This window comes from Platalea leucorodia, assembly GCF_965183815.1.
Source record: "Platalea leucorodia genome assembly, chromosome: 21".
NCBI lineage: Eukaryota > Metazoa > Chordata > Aves > Pelecaniformes > Threskiornithidae > Platalea > Platalea leucorodia.
This window is the reverse complement of record NC_138843.1, coordinates 4,891,850-4,899,791: the sequence shown is the minus strand read 5'-3', so window position 1 is coordinate 4,899,791 and position 7,942 is coordinate 4,891,850. Positions and strand designations below refer to the sequence as shown.

Genomic DNA, 7,942 nt, shown 5'->3' with positions numbered 1-7,942 from the left:
ATAATCCTGGCAAAATTCCTGAGCAAAGTTTTTTTTTTTTTTTCTTTTTTTTTCTTTTTTTTTTTTTTTGAGCAGCCCCTATACATGCTGCCTCTGAGCCGCTCTCTTATTACTGCTCACTTCCTGAAAGGAGACTTTTTAGCAAAGCCTCTAGCTCCAGCGCTGCCTGAGTCTGACAGAAGAAGGTTATTGAGGAAGGCGACATAAACCCTCAGCCTGGAAACTTTCTGACACGCGCAGGACTGAGGGGGAGAGAGAAGCCTTTGGCTGCTGCTGGGAAAAAGAAAAAAAAAAAGAAAAAGAAGCTCAAGGAATTAAAAGGGGAAAAAGAAGAAAGAAGGGAAAACACTAGAAAAGGTAAAACACTCTTTAAAATAATTTTTCCAGCGAAAACTCTTTGAGGTTGGAGTGGGGTGGTCTGGGGTGGAGGGAATGCGAATGTTCTTTGAAATCAGAACCGTCTCCCTGGAGAAGGAATGAGCCCGAAGAGCATTGCACGCTGGAAAAACATTTATGAGAATGAAAACCATGTTCACCCTTCTCCAACATTCAGAGTTTCCATAAAAACGCAGGGTTGTGTTTCAAAGTGTCTGCAGACAGCAGGAGTCAGGCATCTGCACTCGCGCGCTGTCTCCCTCGCCTCCCCCATCCCCACGCTTTTTTTTATTGCATTAAGCCATCTGATCGCATGTTTGCTGCTCTAAAATATAATTCTCTTATGCAGAGCTGCTGTGGGCGAAACTCTCAATTACAGAAAGCAACAGCTATAATCCCTACTGCAGAATTATACATTCCTTGCTGTCTTCATTCCTGAGAATAAACACATATTGCGCTCCCTCTTTCGCTGCCTCTCTCCATCTTCAGGAGCTGCCAATGCCTCTTTTCCTCCTGTATGATGTGGTCAGAGGATTATAAACCGTCTGCCCTGAAAAAGTTGCAATGTCATTAACTTCGTGTGCATCACCAGGCATTTGACCCCGTTGCACTAGCGATATATTTCTTTGCTTTGATTATGTTTTAAAGGTTTTTTTAAAAAGATCAATCCCTCAGAACATGTTATTTTAAACATCAAAGTAAATATTAGTGATGGTGAAATGCCAGAAGATTATCTCATTAGAGCTGAAGAAGCTGTGCTATAAATAGAAAGGAGTTTATAAAATAACCTTGGCAAATATCTTCCAGAGGGGAAGAATCAAACCAAGTGGGAAGCGCGGAGCCGCGCTGGTCAGAGCCGCGCTCCGGGGCAGGTACCCTGCTTCGGCGCCAGCCGCGGCTGTGCGGCAAAATTTAAAATTTCAAAACGGAGGCTCGTTTTGGGGGACTTTTCTGGTCAAGCGTATGCAGGGATGTAAACCTCAGGGGGCGTTTGTTTTCCTGTTTCAGTCCATGCCAATACCTATATTGGCTGCAGATAGCTCAGCCGCACCAGAGATCTGTTTCTTATTCTGTTCATTAATATTCTTGTTAGCAGAGCTCACGTGGTGACAGCGTGCGCTCCAGTGCATGATGGGTGATAGCAGGAAGATTTTTGAAGTCTTTGTTCATTTCTGGTCTCCCCCCATGCTGCGGATGGTAGAAGGGGAGATGCTTTGTCAGGCGCCCAGGTAATTCCCCAGCCGGCACAGGGGTGTTCCCTCTGCTCTGCTTGCCATAGCCTTGCCCAGACTAGTCTGAAATGCCTCCGTCAGTGAGGCTTCCTCCAGTTCTTGGGAGGTTGTTCCAGTGTCATGAAGTTTCTCCATATATGGAACGTGCCGAGTGCTCTGGTTGCTCCATCCTTGGCTTCCCGTTGTTCCTGCGTCGCCCCACGGCAGCACCCTCTCCTTTCCTTCTCCTCCTTAGATCCCTAAAACCCCCAGCGCTCGTCAGTGCGTCTCCAGTTGCATTCCCCAAGCAGCTGCTTGTTGGGTGGAATGGGAAAGGTCCTGTCATCTCCTGTAAATCATGCTTTTCCCCGATAAGACTCAGGGGCTGAACTGTTTCATTTGGCAGAGGAAGACCCCGATAAGCTGCGACTGAGCTGATGGGGTGAAGCGTAGCCCTAAGGGAAGGTATTGCCTGCTCAACATAAACAGTGTCTGCTAGTCATGCGAGAGGCCTTTTAAGTACCAACATGCAAACCTGTAACGTGAGAGGCTCTGTTATCGCTGATGGCTCAAGGCCACCCAGAGACTGTTGCGGGGAGGAATAAGTGTGCTTATCACCACGCGAAGCCCTGGTCCAGAGACAGCGTGGGCTCAGCTGCCCAGAGGAGCCGCTCCGTGGAGGGCTTTTCAGCGCAGGTTGCATCAGGCCCACCCAGGGGATGATTCTGTTCGAGCACTTATCTAAAGCTTATCTGAAACCCCCAACTCCAAAAACCACTTTTCTTGCCAAGTTTCCAGCAATTAGTTCATTCTAAGCCAGAAACACCACAGGATGTGTTTGTCACGTCCTGTCCTGCCTAGATCTCAAGTTAACACAAATGAACTTAAAACAAACAGAATTTAGACCAAATTTGTCAAGTTTTCAGAAACAATTCACTAGTGATTTGGATGATGTCAGCTCAGATGTGCTGAAGATATGCAAGTCAAAAAGATCTTTGCTTGACCCCACCACCATAGGAAATGTTTGCAGGGCGAGTAGTTACAAACATTTCCTAGGAATCTGTAAGCAGGTCAAATCTCATGCAGTGACTGGGGAGTGCGAAACATGGAAAACCACCAGCCTGGATACAGACTCATTTTTCAACACTGAAGGAGGTTTTAAAGGGACACCATCAAAGCAAATTTTCCCATCTTGGTTACTGTGAGTGCCTTCAATTAAGTCTGCAACCAATTCAAAAATTGGGAGATTCTCCACTGAGAAACTGCCAAAATATTTTAGCTCCATCTGACTTCAGTGGAGCAATGTCAGTGGCACGTGTGAAGTGCAGGGTCTCCATCCGGCTGCTCCACTGCTGCTACTCTCTTATCTTCTGCATTCTCCCAGGCTGGGAAAAGAATACTTGGAGTATGCCATGTCTGACTATTCAGCATCTTTACACTGCTGTTTATCATCCCAACCCACCGTTACTGCTATTGTGTTTCCTACTCTTCCATCGTAGCTTAATTTTTAAAGGGAAAATGAGTTAAAATGAATCTATTCCTGTGCAGTTCTGCAAATCCTTCTGAACTCAAACATTCATAAAATGTTGGTTCCAGCTGAGCTGAACTCATGGATGAAATCCTGGCCTCCCGCTGTGAGAGTTGTGGCATTGACCTCAACAGGACCAAGACTTCACCCCAAAGTGGCTTCAGTCAAAACCACACTGCAAACGATGAGTTCAGAGCTATCGGGGTTAGTGGCTCTTCATTCCCTGGCCATGAAGGAAGGCAGCTCCTCCACGGCTGGGCACAGAGAAATGTACTCGCTGGCCTTAGGGCTGCAGCTTACTTGTTAGGAAGCCACACATGCTTGTGAGTCGGCATATTTTCTGTTGCACCCTGCCATACCCCATCAAATCCAAACCATCTGGGCCATATGTTTCCCTGAACAGAGAACCTGCAGGGAGGGGAAAAAGGGCCCATAAACTCTCTGCACAGCAGATCTCACGGAGTTCGCTTAAGGGAGCCGGAGCCTGGAAACGATCTGCAGATCTTCCAGATCTGTAAGGGCTGGATGAAGTCCATAGCCCGATGCGGTCTGCAAGAATTCATCCTGCTGCAGAGCTCCCCGGCATGTTCCTCCGTGGTAATGTGTCTTGGGTTCTGTGGGTGCTCGCTGTCATGGTCATGCTGCCTTGCACAAAGGGGGCCCCAGGGTGATTGCATGGGGGGGGTGCCCATGCTCTTGCACAGACTGCTTGCCTTGGTTTGCCCTGCTGTGAAACGAAGCCAGTAGCATTCACCTGCTTGCAGGGAGACTTTGAAAGGCAAGGAGGCTACGGGGACGGCGGCAGAAGCTAGGCTGTGTGTTTGCATTATCGTGCTCTCAGTGCCCTGGGAGGCTGGGCGCTGCCTGCACGTCTGCAGAGCGGGGGGCTCAGTCCCAAGGCACTGGAAGCGCACAGCCAAGCAGGCAGCGAGGCGGGTAGAGCAGATCAGGACGAGCCACCTCTCTGGTCAGCCAGGGCTCCTCTCCCTTTCTCTGTGTCACCATGATGGAGCCGCTTCTCTGAAAGGACATGTTTCTGATTTCCTGGAAGGACAGCGTGGTCCAAACTGACTTTGCTGCTTTAGGGTCCCGCTCCACAGCTCACTGCGTTTCCTCCAAACCACTTCTGTATGTGACCCCCTGAGGTTTTGTGATCCAAACCTCATCTCATGTCAAAGTTAACCCTGTTCTGAGAGTGGGATGGGACCAGAGATCCCCTCGAGTCCCTTCCAACCTCAGTTATTCTTTAATTTAGTCTGGGCAGGACCCAGTCAACAACGGGTGCTGGAGACAGGCAATGCTGTGGATCCCTTCCTCTGTCCGGGACTGTGCTGTTGCTGGGTTCAGCGTTAGTTGTGCTGTGGGGATGCTGTGCCATGGTGGTGGTAGAAGGAGCTGCTGATCTCTGTGCTCGCTGCAGGTCCTATGGTGCTTCTCACAGCCCTTCTGGGTAACAGGAGTCACCTCAGATGCTCTTCTTGGGAAGCTCGGTGGGGCTCTCTTGTCTCTTCAGCTTCAGCATAAGAGACTCTGCTGCACCATGGATGTACGTGCTATGGCAGGCGATGAGAAGGGCTGTTGTGGGGCTCTGCCCTCTAGCATAGCACTTCCAGTCTGATGACCAGACACGTCTTTGTCGGAGGGTCCCAGCACAGGTACAGCACTACAGATGTGTGGGGTGTGGCCCTGCCCTAAGGCCACGTTGATGAAGGAGTCAAATTTAGGGTGCCACACTTGGCGTGTGGGCTGTGACAAGTCTTTGTGAGGTATATAACATGTATAAAACATGCTACTGCCTCAACTGGGACAAACAGCACATCCCTTTCTCAGACCAGTTCCCTCTGGAGAGAGCCGGTGGCGGCTGTGCAGGTGAGTGGAGCTCAGTCTTGGCACAGGAGGGTGTTTGTCTTTATGCAACCCCAGGGCTCGGTGCCTTGTGTTGCTGTGTTGTGTAAGCACCAAGAGAGCTGCGGCGGGAGCCAGCTCCGCCGGGATGCAGATGGCTGTGCCGGGCTGTTGCAGTGGCCGCGTCTGCTTCCCTGCCTGCTCAGAGGTGTGAGCACTCCTGGCCATTCTGAGGGCCTGGGGCAGTCTCCTGGCATCCCGAGCGCAGCAGAGCCATGTTGCTTGCTCCATGGTGGTGCAGGGAGAGCAGTAGGAGCTCGGGGAGGGAGTTGCTTGTGTGGAGGCCCAGGAGATCTGGATTCTCTCTTGGCTGCACTGAACCCCGCAGAGAGAAGGGGTAGTTTTATGAAAGCAGAAGGCAGTCACGCAGACATGGAGATGCCAGATATAAAAACAGCATTTGTGCATGGCATATCCAGAGGTATCGGTGGTGCATGATGGCATGCAGAGAGGCATGTGAGTACCGAACACAGACGTGCCTGCAGGTAGTGTGTATGTACGTACGGATACCGTGTATCCTCATGCATAGCCACACACAAACAGCTGCATTCAAGGTCTGTGTGCATGTGGACGACACGTGCGTACTTACATGCATGGTGCATGTGTGTAGTTGGCAGGGACACCGTATGGTAGGCGAGATGCACTTTCTTTTAACGACTGCTCTGTCGTCTTTTTAATTCTGCTGTTTTGTGCATGGCTGAAGCCAGCAAGGAGAGCGGTGGCAGGGGGCCAGCAAGTCTGGGTCACATGGAGCGGCTCCAAACTATTGCATAAGTCCCGTCTGAAAGTGGACCTGCTTGGTGGAGTCATCTCCTTAAAGCAAAAGAAGTCCAAGGCTGGAAGCATTGGTTGCTCGGTAGCCACCTTAGATCTGGCTGAAGTTGGCTGGTCTAGCAGCTAGATTTGGGCTCAGCCCTGGGGCTCGCACTGCCCCGTGCAGAACACCCCTCCCTGATGATGATAGGACCTGGCACTTCTCTCATGCTTTCCTGTTGAGGACCTCCGAGCATTTTACCACACTTGGAGAAATGCAATGACCCCAGCTTTCCAGATAGGGCCAGATCCTTATATAACAAAGAGATAGTATTTCCAGAAAGCAAAGCAGTCGGTGTCAGAGAGAGGTCGGTGCTCCCAGCTCTCCGCTCGTGTGCCCTCGCTTTGTCATGCGTTTCTTTTGCCCCTTTGCTGGTGAAATTAAAGATCCCGCTGGATTTTGGAGAGGAGCAAGGGGGTAATTCAGTCCTTTCCTCACTTAGATTGCGCTGAATAGACTTGACTGTAAAACAATTCCCGTGTTTTTTAAAAAAAAAAAAAAATACTCCCACACAGTACTGGAGTGAGCCCAAACCCCTGTGAAGCTTGCTTGTACAAAGGGATAGAGGGTGTGCCCGGCTAGAGCACAGCAGGGCCCGGCGTGGAGTGCAGCAGCGAGCCTAGGCGAGGGAGCTGGTGGTCCGAAGGCAGCGAGGGTGTTCCCCTGCTCACCCAGGCTCGTACCGGGGTGCTGGCAGGGGGACGGAGACCCGGGCTCAGACCCCTCGCCTCTCGGGTTCAGACTGGCAGCATGTCTGGATTTCCCACATTGCTGGTGAGCACCTTTGGACGGGGTTGAATCTTACTTTAACAGTGTGAAAGCAGCATTTCTCCTCCAGGCAAACTAAATCTGACCCTGCAGTCACTGGGATGGGTGTCTGCAAAGAACCGCTCTTAGGGTGAGACGGAAGAGCCCTTACAAGCAAGGTGGGCTGCAGCGGGTGTCGTAGGTCCCCTCTCAGCCTGGTGGATGCCAGCAAGAAAGGGAAAGGCAAAAGCCCTTCTCCTTACTCCAGCGTGGGCTTGATAACTGGAGCAACCAGAGGGATGGCGAGGGGATCCTAAAGGGTTGCTGTAGAGCAGTGTAGGCAGTAACCACCCCATGGCTGGAGGCTGCTGTTTTCTGGTGAACAGTGATAACTACGTGTTTCTAATTCTTTGCTTGCCGTGCCCCCAGAGAGGCCAGGCTTGGAGCAGCAAAGCAGATTAAGGTTCAAGCTCTTGTTTTCAGTTCTGCAGACCTGTGACTTTAACCCATTTTTCGCATTCTGCAGCCGATGCTCCTAGCAGCAAGCTGCTGATGAGTTAATGCTGATTTTTCTGTTTTTAACCCATAACGCTACACTAGAGCTGAGAAATGACTTCCCAGTGGAAGTCCTGTCATGCTGGCAGGATGACTGCAAAAAGACTTCTGCCATCTGCAACTCAGCATGTTTTCAACTTAGCAGTCCAGCCAAATATTTTGTTGGGAATATCAGGACGGTCTCTCGCTGAAAGCCGGGGAGGTCTCAGGAAGCTTTGCATCCACTCGCGTGCTCGCCACCCGCCTGGCCTCTCACCCCCTGCCGCAGGAGGTGCAGTGTGTCCTCAGGAACGTGCAGGAACCTGCCGGGAGCTGGGGTGGTGACTGCACACGCATGAAACGCCCGGCACCCCAGGGGAGCGTGGCGGGCCAGCAGCCCCGGGCCGGCAGCGAGCACACAGCTGCATCAGCAACCCAGCGCCTGGAGGGAGGGACCTGCCTATTGCCGTACCCTGGGGTGCACAGAGTCGAGGTGATGAGAAGGAGGGACGTAGAAACGGTGAGAAGTGATCTGGGAGCGGTTTCAAGGAAAGGAGGCAGGAGTGTCGTCGGTGGCTTTCCTCATCCCCCACTGCCCTTCCCTTCCCCTCCTGCAAACAGCAAGGAGAGGCCAGAGGCACTGGTGGAGATGGGAGAGCTGGCGGTACAGAGCGGCTGGGTGCAGTGGGGGAGAGCAAGGAGATGTCCCCTTTGGCCACGAACTGCAAACAGGTCCTGTCCATGCCTGGCTGTAAGGGCTGAACTCTGATTTCTTGCTACGGTAGTGACTGGCCGACATTGCCCGCTCCTTCGATCTGGACCAAGAAG

The 7,942-nt window shown here is 51.5% G+C and overlaps 1 protein-coding gene across 1 annotated transcript in view; it reads left to right on the top strand.

The window, feature by feature from the left end:
• Window positions 1-224: 224 nt before the first annotated feature.
• The window catches only part of ADAMTS10 (ADAM metallopeptidase with thrombospondin type 1 motif 10), a 59,144-nt gene continuing 51,426 nt past the window's right edge, over window positions 225-7,942 (top strand). Inside the window, exon 1 of the mRNA XM_082331103.1 lies at window positions 225-357. The gene's annotated coding sequence lies outside the window, so the exon portion shown is untranslated. The remainder of the gene's footprint in view (window positions 358-7,942) is intronic.